Source organism: Anabrus simplex, chromosome 1 (genome assembly GCF_040414725.1).
Source record: "Anabrus simplex isolate iqAnaSimp1 chromosome 1, ASM4041472v1, whole genome shotgun sequence".
Lineage (NCBI taxonomy): Eukaryota > Metazoa > Arthropoda > Insecta > Orthoptera > Tettigoniidae > Anabrus > Anabrus simplex.
The window spans coordinates 1,587,976,610-1,587,992,366 of record NC_090265.1 but is presented as its reverse complement, the minus strand read 5'-3'; the positions used below and the strand labels follow the sequence as shown (position 1 = coordinate 1,587,992,366).

Here is a 15,757-nt window from a genome sequence, read left to right as displayed (position 1 = left end):
GGAAGGAATGTTTTAAAAATATTCTCAGTGTAAAGGAGAACTTTCGTTGAAGTCCCGAACAGTGGAGTTCAAGGGGAGGAAAACAACGTTGTCAGAGAAATTACGCTCAAGGATGTGAAAAGGGTGGTAATTAAATTCTATTGCGATAAACCAGCAGGAATACATTAAATTAGACCTCAAATGGAGAAATATAGTGGGAAGGCAGCGTTGTGATGGCTATATACAGTAATAGCATCAGCGTGGAATATGAGTAAGGTACTTTTTTTTGCTAGTAGCTTTACGTCGCAACGACACAGATAGGTTTTATGGCGACGATGAAATAGGAAAGGCCTAGGAGTTGGAAAGAAGCGGTCGTGGCCTTAATTAAGGTACACCCACAGGATTTGCCTGGTGTGAAAATGGGAAACCACGGAAAACCATCTTCAGGGCTGCCGACAGTGGGATTCGAACCCACTATCTCCCGGATGCAAGCTCACAGCCGAGCGCCTCTAACCGCACGGCCAACTCGCCCGGTGAGTAAGGTACCTTCTGATTGAACGAAAGCAGTAACTGCACCTACCAAGCAAGGGAACAGAAAGGATTGCAACAACATTTAATTGATCAGTACGCCAGGCATGGTATTCACAGTCATTCATGAACGGTGGAGAGTAAGTTGGATGACAACCAGTATTGTTCAAACCAGCAGAGGAGCTGTCAGCACCACATTCGCAGCATGCATCCAGTAACTCAAAAATGTTACACGAGGAATATACAATATTCATATTTCATAACATGCAGTAGTGAAGGCATATGGCACAATACCAAGGGAAGAGATATCAGCCATATTGGAGAATTATGGTATTAGGGTGTAGGTAATTAAAGGCAATCAACGGCATTTATGTTGATAATCGAACCGCAGTGAGAATTGATCGCAGAATGAGTTCTTGTTCAAATTAATCACAGAGGTGAGATAAGTCTGTATGTTTTCACCTTTTATTTTTCATAGTATACATCGATTATTGTCCAGCTCCATGGCTAAAGGATTAGCATGCTGGTCTTTGGTCCAAGGAGTCCGGGTTTGATTCCCGGCCGGGTTTGGGATTTTAACCTTAATTGGTTCATTCGTCTAGCTCGGGGATGAGTGTTTGTGCTGTCTTCAACATTAGAATTTATCTTAGGTAGAGCCCCACTCTCAAAGATGCGCCAGAAAGACCTGCACCAGGCTCTCTGGAGGCCATACGCCATTATTATTATTATTATTATTATTATTATTATTATTATTATTATTATTATTATTATTATTATTATTGATCATTTACTGAAATGTATAAAATTGAAGGAAGGAATTCAGTTTGAGTGGAAATGTAGTAGGCAGTTCAGTCAATGCCGATGACTTGGTGTTAATAGCAGACTATGCTGAAAGCCTATAGTCTGATATCATAGAGCTTGAAAACTCATATAGTAGATATCTTAGATTCAGGAGATCAAATGGTCTTTATCGCAATTGACCTATCTAAAGCATTTGATATTGTAGATCATGGGAGACTACTGGCAAAAATAAGTGCAAGAGGTCTAAACAAAAGATTGACTGAATGGGTGGCTATATATATAAAATAAAGAACTCAGATTAGGTGAAGCATTATCTGATCTCGTAATCATTAAGAGGGGAATCCCTCAAGGTAGTGTTATTGGACCTTTATATTTTCTTATATATAAATGGTATGAGTACAGAACTGTAATTAGAGATAAGGCTTTTTGCAGATAATGTTATACTGTACAGAGTAATAAGTAAGTTACAAGATTGTGAACAACTGCAAAAAGACCTCGATAATGTTGTGAGATAGACAACAAGTAATGATGTGGTGATAAACGAGGTTAAAAGTCAGGTTGTGAGCTTCACTAATAAGAAAAGTCCTCTGAGTTTTATTAATGCGTTGATGGGGTGAAAGTTCCTTATGGGAATCATTGTAAGTAACTAGGTGTTAATTCATTGGGGTAAATAAACGGGATTTTAAATAAACGGTGCAGATCTCTGCACATGGCTATGAGAGTATTTAGAAGTTGCAGTAAGGATGTAAAGAGACCCCAACTAGAGTATGGTTCTAGTGTATGGGATCCTGACCAGGATTACTTGATTCGAGAACTGCAAAGAATCCACACACAAAAAAGTAGCTCGGTTTGTTCTGGATGATTTGAGACAAAATAGCGTTGCGAAAATGTTGCAAGGTTTGGGCTGAGAAGACTTGGGAAAAAGGAAGCGAGCTGCTCGACTAAGTGGTATGTTCCTAGCTGTCAGTAGATATATGGCGTGGAATGATGAGTAGACGAATGATTTTGAGTGGTGTTTTTAAAAGTAGGAAAGATCACAATATGAAGATAAAGTTGGAATTCAAGAGGAAAGATTTGGGCAAATATTCTTTTATAGAAAGAGGAGTTAGGGATTGGAATAATTTACCAAGGGAGATGTTCAAGAAACTTCCAAATTATTTGCAATTATTTGAGGAAAGATCAGGCAAACAGCAGGTAGGGAATCTGCCACCTGGGCGACAGCCCTAAATACAGATCAGTGGTGACTCATTGACAGATGCAGTTTAATATGAAAATTAGCATTTCCAAGATGAATGTGATGTCAGTAGGAAAGAAACCTAAGAAGACTGAAGGCCAAGAAGGAAATACGAAATTGGAACATGTGGGTCATTTCAAATATTTAGGATGGTAGTATCTCAAGTGCAGCAAAGCTAATGCAGTAAGCTAGCAGTTGAAATAATGAAATGGCGTATGGCTTTTAGTGCCGGGAGTGTCCGAGGAGAAGTTCAGCTCGCCAGATGCAGGTCTTTTGATTTGACTCCCGTAGGCGACCTGCGTGTCGTGATGAGGATGAAATGATGATGAAGACGACACGTACATCCAGTCCCCGTGTCAGCGAAATTAACTAATTATGGTCAAAATTCCCGACCCTGCCGGGAATCGAACCCGGGAACGCTACCCATTTAGCCATGGAGCCGGACGCAGTTGAAATGAACGATATATTGTAAATTAAAAAGCAAGTCAGGTCTCGGACTAAACTATCTTTACATCGTCTGTTTTCAAACGACCTTGCTGTGCGGGAGTGAAAGCTGGGTGGACACAGGACCTCTTATTCAAAATTGGAAGTAATAGCCATGAATGTAGTTAGAATTATTACTGGTACAGACAGGTAGGAACAATGATGGGACGGTGCTGGAAATAAGGAGATAAAGGCTCAGTTAGGAATGAACTCTCGATGGATAAAACTGAACACATAAATCGGCTTGGTTGGTGAGGTCATGGGAAACAAAAGGAGGAGGAGAATAATAGGCTCGGCCATAGGTGGTTAGAGGAGTATATGGAGAGCAAGGGGATGACGTTTAGACTCGGTTTTCAATTGAGAATTAATAAGACTGTGAGATTGAACGAGGCTACAGAGCTAGCTGGAAATAGGGGATTGTTTAGACGTGTAGATAATTCATGAAGGCTTGCGGACTGAACCCTGAAAGGCATAACATTCTGAAATAATATGTATGTATGTATGTATGTATGTATGTATGTATGTATGTATGTATGTATGTATGTATGTATGTATGTATGTATGTATGTATGTATCAGCTCAGGTTATCGGTGACAATGGGTAGGAAAGGGCTAGGATTTAGAAGGAAACGATCGTGGCCTTAGTTAAGGTACAGTCCCAGAAATTACCTGGTGTGAAAATGGGAAAAAATGAAAACTCTCAGGAGTGCCGATGATGGGGTTCGAATCCGTTATCTCCAGAATACATGCTAACAGCCAGGCACCACGAACCGCATAACCAACTTGCTTGCTACTAGTTACTTGTAAATGGTTCATACAATTTGCATATTAATTTCTTGCAGCTAAATGGTTTGTTCCATACGTACTACAATTCACTGAATATTTATAGGGAATTTTGACGGTTCATTTCAATAGTTCTACAATTCAAGAAAGTTGATTGTCTAGTATCGAGTTTTCAAGATTTCAGCATTTCCAATTAAAATAACGATTAAATATTGATTTTCAAATTATCTTCCTATGTTTATCCTATGCGTAAAAAACATACAGGAAGTAGGTCATTTTGTGTGTTCTTATTAATTGTATTACCGGGCGAGTAGGCCATGCGGTTAGGCGCGCGCAGCTGTGAGCTTGCATCCGGTAGATAGTGGGTTCGAACCGCACTGTCGGCAGCCCTGAAGATAGTTTTCACTGGTTTCCCATTTTCATACCAGTCGCTGTGCCTTATTTAAGGCCACGGCCGCTTCCTCCTCACTCCTAGGCCTTTCCGATCCCATCGTCGCCGTAAGACATATCTGTGTCGATGCGACGTAAAGCATCGGCTGTTGCACTAGAAATGAGGCACAAATTTCACACTTCATCAACAAGTTATCATTCCTCTAATCCTCATTTATTGTACGAACGCCAACAACATTTTAGAGTGAAAAAGAAAAGCATTTTGCATTCTAGGGATACAAGGATCTCAAGTACGACTATTTTAGACTTGCAGCAGCATTAAACTGAGCCATCGACTTGTACTGAAACATAGCAACGCAGCCTGTGGGGTTGTAGAATTGAGGAGAGCGATAACCGACCAAGAAATTTAGGTCATTGACTCTGAGAAGTGCGACGGTGTCACTCATCTCTCGCAACTTGGTATCTCTGGTAACCACATAAAAAGAGATTTCTAATCTGCTAAGGTCTGAGGGACTCACTCGAAAGGCCAAGCCAACATGGACACAAGGATCTTTCCATAGTCTCGTGCCGGCCACCTTCGTTTCTTCATAGCCCACTGTTATCGCTAGTTTCTCTGGTGTCGGTCAATATTTTGTTTTGTGACGATGGTACAAGAGCAAGCAAGGCCAATATACAGTATGTATTATAGACCCTCACGAAGCAAACACTTCTAGGCTGACTGCTTATCGCATACGGAGTCGCATGAAATGTGATCTTAAATCAAAACATGCCTATCTTTTATATAAGCTACGCCCGGATAGACGCAAAAACAGAAGGGAGCCCAATAACGCGAGACATAATCAAACTAATAATAAATGAACTGTGGTTTATTTAAAAGCCATACTTTCAGCGTTAGTTAGTTTGAGTTAGAATAATCGTTGTGATATACAACGTATTTTATATTTACCTAAAGATTGCTTTTACATGTTTCAAATTCACCACCCAGTTAATTAATTTGGAAAGCATCCCGTATTAACCGACTGAAAAATCACAAATTATAATATTAATGAATGATTAACTCAACATGTCATAATGAATTTTCATTGAAGATGCTTCATTCCTCGTGTCTGCATATCATTTGAATTCCAGTATCTCGTTCGAAACGTCTTAATTTCTAGAAAGAAATGAGAAACTGCGTCATTTGAAGATCTGAATTCGAATCCCTGAACAGACAGCAGCTATCCTGAATGAACCTCTACTCCACTCTTAGGTAAATGGTAAGAGAGTACTTAGATTCCCTTTCTAGAAAGCCGAGAATAATGGCCGAGATCACGCGTCACTTCATAATCGGCAAGCTTTTGGGCTGAGCAGCGGTTGCTTGCTAGGCCAAGGCCCATCAAGGCCAGGGCGAAGTGCCACACTTGCCGTGGTGGCCTCGTTGGGCATCGAATCAGTACTGCAGTGTGTATATATCATTAGTTTTCTTTACAGCTTGTTTTACGTCGCACCGACACGGATAGGTCTTATGGCGACGATGAGACAGGAAAGGACTAGGAGTGAGAAGGAAGCAACCGTGGCCTTAGTTAAGGTACAGCCCCAGCATTTACCTAGTGTGAAAATGGGAAACTACGGAAAACCATTTTCAAAGGTGCCGACAGTGGGGTTCGAACCCACTATTTCCCGAATACTGCATGCTGGCCGCAATTAAGCGCTGCAGCTATCGAGCTCGTCTATCATTAGTTGGGACTAAGATTGGGAAGGAAATGTCGTGCCAATCTGTCCGACATTTGCCTGTTATTTAAGTGGCAGCCACGGAAAACCATTTCTAGAATGGCCAAGCATGGGATTGGAGTCCAATTTTCTTCTCAGTCATGTTACCTGACGCTGATCGAACACCATTTGAGTCCCTCAAATTAGGATCAACTTCGTGGTTGACCTGGCAATCCAGTATACAGTACATCAACAAATCGGCGTGAAGATTAAATGAAGCTTTGGCTCTGAAAGCCTACGATCGTGCGCTCGATTCCTGTTTACTTCTATGACAAAGTCTCTTGTATATAAATTCAAAAGTAAGACAAGGAGTTCCTGGCACCTGCAAGAATTCAACATAGCTAGAGCCCTCTCCCCACAGACGCGCAGGTCACCTACAGCCGACTGCTGAGAAAGACTCGCAGTAGGCCTCTCCGGAGACTATACGTCATTAAATTATTCAAAGACTCCTAAACCAGAGTGACAGACCGTTCAACTCTTAGCATTTTTACTACAGGGATGTGTTTCATAGGTTTAGACAACAATTAGTAACCTCCCAGAAATATCTGTCAATGTATGTCGGAAGTTACTACAGAAAAATCAAGGAAGTCCTCTCTGATAACTCAGAGTGGATAATATTAAGACTGGCATTTGTCGTTCTCCACCGACTTTCAGTGGTAGCTCCCGTTCACTTGGTCGGGATTCGATTCCCGACTTTACTACAAATTTAAGCCTGGTTTGATAGAACAGAACGGTCGCAGTCAACCTAAGGTAACTCAACTGAGAATAGAAGTGGGATAAAATTCCTCTCTCGACCACTAGAAGTGGTCTTCCGTACTTTCTCACTTCATGTCCACATTGTACGTAACGCACAGGTCAAAGCCGCTCCATTTAGCACCCAAGCGCCGAGTAATTACTGGTTACTGATCTGTACTTGCACTACGTCTACAAAACGTTATCAGACATTCTTCAGTCCCCCTTAGAACATTAAGTTACTGGCAAAGATGGTCCTAGTCCCTAATATAAAGCTACAACAACAAAACAACAACGTATTTCTCTACGTGCATTGCAGACACTGTTGCTAGTAAACTCCAAAGTGTATGTTTACTAGCTGAAATGACTACCGTACTGAAAACTATTAACTTTTCTGCATTAAGACTGCTAGTTTGTAAACAAACCTTCAGAAGCACGTGACTCCACTTCATTTTATCATTGTTTTCAAAAGAAATAGTGCATAAAACAAGTTAATTTAAAAGATTTACGTGACTGTTGATATTATGATCACAGCCACGGGACCTCCAGTTTTACGTGGAATCCGAATTAGGGAGATGTTACTTTTCATTTCGTACATCCCATGTCCATTGACCGCGATTCGAACCTCGACCGCCTTGGTGAGAACCTAGTAATTAGCCTATGCCACACAGCTATCATGTCCCTCAAAAATAGTGGATATAAGTTTTGTTTGATGCGCTGATCGCCATATTGAAAAATATAAATATTAACTGCCCATCCGACATAATAAGAAGAAGTAGGAAGACAACGTTAAAATGATATGCAGTTCCCCTACTAAAAGAGTAGTCACTTTTAGGAGCAATGGAATCTTTACTCACCCGACTGGAAAGATGATTACAGCAGAACTGACCGCCTGAGTCCGGTTCACACGGGTTTCCCACCGCTGCAGTCAATAGCGAGATAAGGCTCTGTCACATACTACTGTACGTGAGTATGCTACCACTACCGCAAGCCCAACACAAATACGACACTAACAGTGCTTCCCCTGGCGGAGGATATAGCAAACGAGCACATCTTCCGAGGTCCAAAAGCCTTCGTACCGCTAACGATGTCATTACGAGAAAGCCTTCAATTTCACCAAGTATTGAAGTCCTGTCTTTTGAATTTTTAGATACTGGAAGACAGCGAATCAAGGTTGATCTAAATATACGGTAGATGTTAAACACAGCGGTGGCGTATGACAGACAGGTTTTCTTAAAACGGAGCGCTTGAAGCCTGTATGTGCGCTTCGAAAGGTACTGTTTTCTTAACATCCCCTTTTATCATTTGAAGGGGCTGCCAAGCTGAGGCGGTAAAGACGTGCTCGGTTCACCTGAAAGGACGTAGGTTCGACTGCCCCAGTAGCGTAGCCAGGATCGACGGATTGGGGGCGGTGGAGTTAGAGTTACAAAATTATTATTACTATTTGTTTTACGTCGCACCTACAGAGACAGGTCTTATGGCGACGATTGGATAGGAAAGGCCTAGGAGTGGGAAGGAAGCGGGCGTGCCCTTAATTATGGTACATTTGCTTGGTGTGAAAATGGGAAATCACGGAAAACTACCTTCAGGGTTACAGAGAGCGGAGTTCGAACCCACTATCTCCCGGGTGCAAGCTCACAGCTGTGCGCCCCTAACCGCAAGGCCAACTCGCCCGGTTAGTTACCAAATTATGATAGAACGCAATAATAATAATTTCGTGTGGCTATTACTAGCCGAGTGCAGCCCTTGCACGGCAGACCCTCCGGTGAGGGTGGGCGGCATCTGCCATGTGTATGTAACTGCGTGTTATTGTGGTGAAGGATAGTGTTATGTGTGGTGTGTGAGTTGCAGGGATGTTGGGGACAGTAAAAACACCCAGCCCCCGGGCCACTGGAATTAACCAATGAAGGTTAAAATCCCCGACCCGGCCTGGAATCTAACCCGGGACCCTCTGAACCGAAGGCCAGTACGCTGAACATTCAGCCAACGAGTCGGACATAGAACACAATGAATGTGCTTGTGCGTGTGAGCGCGCATCCACGATGTCATAAGGACACTGATACAAGTAAATTATGTTGATATTCGGATTGCAGTACCAGCACATTACATTAAAATACAGAACAAGAACAATATGATCAAAGTGAATAGGTTTACGGCGAATGGTATGTTCATATTTCAATCTAAAATCCAACTTTTGAGGCTTCTTAGAAAAACAGATTCAAGAGATCTGTTGGTTTTCCATTTTTGCCTCTGTGAATGTTCGAAATAGCCAACCCTTTATGTCGACATTCATTACCTTATTGTCGGTTTCTGTTTCTTGTTTTGTTTTGTAAAAATTCCATTGAGGGGAGGGAGTCTAACCCCCAGAAAACCCCGCGTGGCTACGCCCCTCACTGCCCGCCAGGAAGCCGAACGATTTAGAAACAAAATTTCCACCTCTGGAGAGGTATAAGACCCTGAGGTTCACTCAGCCTACACCAAAAATGAGTACGAATTTAATTCCTGGGATAAATGACGACCAAGCACAGGGCTAACCACTATATCTCAATTAATGATGAAGTTACCGATAGCGCATGCCTTCAAATTCTACTGCTTCAAGAGCCTTCGTCGGGTGTACGGAGATGTCTCTGCTTTCGGTGTATCATTTCAACTTGTTTCCACCTCGACCCGGGTTCGATTCCCAGTACTGTCAGGAATTTAAAATCGGCAGGAGGGCTGGTGTGTGCTGGTACATGCAGCTCACCTCTCTTGGAGGTGTGCCTAAAACCTGCCGCACCACCTGGGGATGAGGACACGAATTACTTTATGTGATTAATAGTAATAATAGTAATAATAATAATAATAATAATAATAATAATAATAATAATAATAATAATAATAATAATAATAATAATATGAGTTTTACGTCTCACTAACTACTTTGCGGTTTATGAAGATGCCGAGGTGCCAGAATTTAGTCCCACAAGTGTTCTTTTACGTGCTGGTAAATCTACCGACACGAGGTTTACGTATTTGAGCACCTTCAAATACCACTGGACAAAGACAGGATCGAACTCGCCAATTTGAGCTCAGAAGACCAGCGGTCTACCGCCTGGGCTACTCAGTCCAGCTAATTTATTTGAACTCATAATGAAATCAATATGGAAAGTATAATGCCTAGGAAATGCATGTTAATTAGATGAAAAATCTCGAGTATCATTCAAGCACACAAATGTCTTATTTTTTTTTAAATCCATGGAAAACCCTCATTATTTCAAACTAAAGGGAATGAGACCTGGTCTGAAATAGTGAAACTTCGAATTACCAAACCAAACCAAACCAAACCAAACCAAACCAAACCCCACGGCTCAACAGCCCCGAAGGGCTATGGCCTACCAAGCGACCGCTGTTCAGCCCGAAGGCCTGCAGATTATGAGATGTCGTGTGGTCAGCACGACGCATCCTCTCGCCGTTGTTCTTGGCTTTCTAGACCGGACTTCGCATTACAGAATACTTTAAAACAAACACTGTGAAAGTGTAGTAAAAATGTCTGTACACATCTTGACACAAAAGTAGAAAAATGGTTGGATGGGGATATGTCTGGCTCAAGACCGCAAGTTTTTATGTACAATAAATATTATTCACCGACCGAGTTGGCCGTTCGGTTAGGGGCGTGCAGCTGTGAGCTTGCATTCGGGAGATAGTGGGTTCGAACCCCACTGTCGGCAGCCCTGAAGATAGTATTCCATGGTTTCCCATTTCACACCAGCCCTTTCCTATCCCATAGTCTCCCTAAGACCTATCTGTGTCGGTGCGACGTAAAGCAACCTGTCATAAAAAAGAAAGAAAACAGGCATTAATCGAAATAAAACGTAATAGACATTATCGAAATAAAGTTTCTTCTTCTTCTTTATCGTCTTTTCCCGTTCATGCGGGGTCAACGTTTCTGACAAGTCGTTCCCATTTCCCTCGTTCCAAACGGCATTTTGCATTTTCTCTAAACTTATTTTCCTTGAGATCCTCCCGCACACAATCCATCCATCTTCTTCTAGGTCTACCTCTCTCGCTCCTACTTTCCACCTCCATGTCTAGCATTCTCCTTCTCACATTTTCACCCCTGCGTTTAATGCAGCCATACCAGAGCAATCGTCTTTCTTGGACCTTTCTAGATATTTCAGTCACTTTAACGTTGCCTCGACACTGCCCTTGATACGGTAGAGGTGGGATCCCTCGCTGAGTCCGAGGGAAAAGCCAACCCTGGGGGGCAAACAGATTAAGTAAGTAAGTAAGTAAGTAAGTAAGTAAGTAAGTAAGTAAGTAAGTAAGTAAGTAAGTAAGTACTTCTAAAGAAATCCACAAATCTTCAAAACCATGAGTTTCAAATCATTTAGCGCCTCGGTACAGTAAATGTGCTTGGCCGGGGCTCCAGCAGCGCGGAATCAGCAGCCTCACGAACCTCCCGTTAAAACACTGCAGTAGTCGCGCGAAGAAAAGTCACGACAGTGGTCGCGCGGATCACAATTGTGATCCAGTTTTCTTTGTGATATACGGCTATTCTGTACCATTTATTCAATGAATATGATTATGCATTGTGAAAAGAACTTTATTTTGTGTACAATATAATATAATATAATATAATATAATATAATATAATATAATATAATATAATATAATATAATATAATATAATATAATATAATATAATATAATTATGCATGCATTTATAAAAAATACCTGAAAAATTACCGGACATTTTGATTTGTCGCACTACCTCCACAATGTTTTTGAGGTACCTCACTGTCTGGTTCATTCAGCCATCGATTTATATACTCTTAGTCATCCATTTTGTACTTATATACCACAAATTGATATCAACTCATAAAACGGAGTAGATATATGAATACGAACTGAGATTAGACACCGTAATAAGAAAACAAGTCCGCCTCTGTGGTGTAGTGGTTAGCGTGATTAGCTGCCACCCCCGGAGGTCCGGGTTCGATTCCCGGCTCTGCCACGAAATTTGAAAAGTGGTACGAGGGCTGGAACGGGGTCCACTCAGCCTCGTGAGGTCAACTGAGTAGAGGTGGGTTCGATTCCCACCTCAGCCATCCTCGAAGTGGTTTTCCGTGGTTTCCCACTTCTCCTCCAGGCGAATGCCGGGATGGTACCTAACTTAAGGCCACGGCCGCTTCCTTCCCTCCTCCTTGCCTATCCCTTCCAATCTTCCCATCCCTCCACAAGGCCCCTGTTCAGCTTAGCAGGTGAGGCCGCCTGGGCGAGGTACTGGTCATTCTACCCAGTTGTATCCCCCGACCATATGTCTGAAGCTCCAGGACACTGCCCTTGAGGCGGTAGAGGTGGGATCCCTCGCCGAGTCCGAGGGAAAAGCCGAACCTGGAGGGTAAACAGATGATGATGATGATGAATAAGAAAACAAACAAAGTCAAAATAAGGCACGCTAGTGGTCGCGCGGATCACAGTTGTGATCCACAAGAATACATTGTTCTATAACGCAATAACCATCAGTCAAGGTTAACAGATTACTGCATTATCAGAGAGGGGATGGGGCACGAGGAAGGTACACAGATGCTCAAGGTCAACAATCATACCAAAAAACAGGAGCGAAAAAAACTAAACGGCTGGATCACTGTTGTGATCCGCGCGACCACTGGAGTGTAAAGCCCTTCAACACTCAAAATTAGTGACTTTAGAGTTTTTGGAATTCTGACAAGCTGCTCTGTTCTCTAGGATCATTTGGTGCCATTTATTATTCACTGTTTATTTCACGAGATAATGTTTTTGCGCTTGCGCTTCCTCACATCACAAATGGTCACTGTACTGTTTTTGAAGTAAGAGTGTACAGCCCATTGAGATGAATGAATCCAAGGACACCATACCGAACGTGCTACCAAACCGGAATGCAGAAGTATACTAACTATTGAGCGGGAGATTTTAGTACATCAAGATGGGAGCATTATTATATCACAAGATGACGTCACACCGAGGTCAGACTCTTGTTGGTAGATACAGTGGTCCTTTCTCTATGAAACGAGAAATTGAACACTGTCGTATGTTCTGTCTAGAAACTATTTTTATTTTAAAGTGTTGACGTTTTGGTAACGCTCACAGGTCCAAAAACGGTTTCGGAATTATAGACATATTCTACCTCAAACGATGCCGGCCCCGTGGTGTAGGGGTAGCGTACTTGCCTCTTACCCGGAGGCCCCGGGTTCGATTCCCAGCCAGGTCAGGGATTTTTACTTGGACCTGAGGGATGGTTTGAGGTCCACTCAGCCTACGTGATTAGAATTGAGGAGCTATCTGACGGTGAGATAGCGGCCCGGTCTAGAAAGCCAAGAATAACGGCCGAGAGGATTTGTAGTGCTGACCACACAACACGTCGTAATCTGCAGGCCTTGTGGTTGAGTACCGGTCGCTTGGTAGGCCAAGGCCCTTCAAGGGCTGTAGTGCCATGGGGGTTTGGCTTGGTTTTTCTACCTCAGACGAGACGGACTAACAGTTTCTAATCCCGGAGTACAAGCACGACAGAAAGGAAGGAACGCATTATTATTTCTAGGGCTATATTTATTTATTTATTTATTTATTTATTTATTTATTTATTTATTTATTTAATTTTTAGTTCCGTTTGGGCCTGCTATGGACCACGTGGTTCTTATCTCTAGCAGCTTTCTTCTTTGACCAGTACTCCTTCATCCTTGCACTGTGAAAGTATTTTCGCTCTTGGGTCCATTTCACACCTCCTCCCGGACGTACTGTTTTTTCTGTTAGTGACTGGAGAGAGTTTGATGTTCTAATCAACGTTCTGTACCTATTCCTGTCATAAATTTCACTGGGAGCAACGTCCAATTCTTGAAGGTCTTTTCTGACGAGTCTTGCCCACTTGGCATTAGTCGCTTTCCCTCTAGAGATGGTGTGGAAGATTCTGGAGGTGAGCCTCTGATTGTCCATTCTCAAGATATGACCATAGAAGTTCAATTTCCTCTTCCTCATAGATGTTGTAATGCTCTCCAATTGTTGGTACAGTTCGTTGTTGTGCCTGATTCTGTACTTGCCTTCTTCTTTAATAGGGCCCATGATTTTTCTCAGGATCTTCCTTTCCTTCAGCTCCAGTTTTCTAAGTTGCCCTTTTCTTACCATGTTTAGGCATTCTGAGGCGTATAGTACTGATGGTCTCACTACAGTAGTGTAATGCCTGATTTTGAGGTTAAGTGAGAGGGATTTGGATTTGTACATACTCTTACATAGGTGGTAGGCATTTTCCAATTTGATGCATCTGCTGTTCATGGCCTGATCTTCATTCATGTTTGGGGTTATCCATTCTACTAGGTATTTGAAGGAGTTAGTCCTTTGTACTGTTTTGTCCCCCAGTGGGATTGATTTGGGTGCATCTTTGATGTTGGTGATAAACTGTGTTTTGTTGATGGCGATCTTCAGCCCTACTTTAGCTGCTATGTGGTCGAGAGAGGATAGTTGATGGATAGCTTCCTCCACACTGGATGCCAGGAGTGTAAGGTCGTCTGCGAAGGCTAAACAGTTAACTGTTAACTTGTCTTTCTTGTAGCCAATTCTCAATCCAGAGCCATCCTTTAGCATTTTCGTCCACTCAGGAATGACTTTCTCAAGTAGGCAATTAAAGAGGATTGGAGATAGGCCATCCCCTTGTCTAACACCTGTTTTGATCTCAAAGCTCTGGGACAGTTCCCCTCTGAATTTGATTCTGGCTGTAGTGTTGGTAAGAGTTGCTTTCACTAGATTCAAGGTTTTCTTATCTAGTCCCAGTTCAGCAAGTGCCTGGAAGAGTGACTCTCTATCTACTGAATCGTAGGCCTTCTGAAAGTCAACAAATGTTGCCACGTAGGGTGAGGCGCTTAGGTTTTTGTAAGTGATGATGGTTTATTTATTTATTTATTTATTTTATTTATTTATTTATTTTTGCAAGTGGTTTAACGTCGACCTTGCGAGGCTGAGTGGACCCCGTTCTAGCCATCGTACCACTGTCTTTTAAAATTTGCCCAGCCCTCCGCGGGGTAGCAGCTGATCACACTAACAACTACACCACAGACGCGGACTTTAATGAACTATTGAATGGAAATGCTGTATACCTGATAATGAAGGAAGGATAGTCACCCAGAAAATGCACACAGCCTTTGAACTAAAGTGACAAGTGCCAGTGTCAACCACTGAAGACCTGATTGCAAGAACCAGATAATGACTAACAGTATTTAAAAAAATATATATTTTTTACGCCATATTTATCATTAAAACCAAGATTTTTTTACATAGTATGAACATAAGGTTCAATTTGTGCCATTTTTCAGATTTTCAGATTGATAGCTTATTGAAGTGAAAAAAAATGAAATGGCGTATGGCTTTTAGTGCCGGGAGTGTCCGAGGACAAGTTCGGCTCGCCAGATGCAGGCCTTTTGATTTGACTCCCGTATGCGACCTGCGCGTCGTGATGAGGATGAAATAATGATGAAGACGACACACCCAACCCCCGTGCCAGCGAAATTAACCAATTAAAGTTAAAATTCCCGACCCTGCCGGGAATCGAACCCGGGACCCCTGTGACCAAAGGCCAGCACGCTAACCATTTAACCATGGAGCAGGACTGTAGCAGAAGTATTAAATGTTAAAAGAAAACGTCGAATATATCTGTTTCTTGCACTCAAAATGTTTATTATTTTTATTTAATCCTTCATGGTTGGTACCTCCCCCGGACTCATTGAGGGATCCCACCTCTACCGCCTCAAGGGCAGTGTCTTGGACCGTGAGACTCTTTGTCGTAGGATACAAGTGGATAGGAAGACCAGTACTTCGCCTAGGTGATCTCACCTGCTATGCTGAACAGGGGCCTTATGGCGGAGGGGAAGATTGGAAGGAATAGGCAAAGAAGAGGGAAGGAAACGGCCATGGGTTTAAGTTAGGTACCATCCTGGCATTTGCAAGGATGAGAAGTGGGAAACCACGGAAAACCACTTCGAGGATGGCTGAGTAGGTAATCGAACCCCCCCTCTACTCAGCTGACCTCCCGAGGCTGAGGATCCCGTTCCAGCCCTCGTAACACTTTTCAAATTTCG

The 15,757-nt window shown here is 42.5% G+C and overlaps 1 protein-coding gene across 1 annotated transcript in view; it reads right to left on the bottom strand.

Moving 5' to 3' along the window:
• LOC136881075 (uncharacterized) overlaps window positions 1–7,655 on the bottom strand; it is a 205,310-nt gene extending 197,655 nt beyond the window's left edge. Inside the window, exon 1 of the mRNA XM_067153694.2 lies at window positions 7,536–7,655. The gene's annotated coding sequence lies outside the window, so the exon portion shown is untranslated. The remainder of the gene's footprint in view (window positions 1–7,535) is intronic.
• Window positions 7,656–15,757: the final 8,102 nt, after the last annotated feature.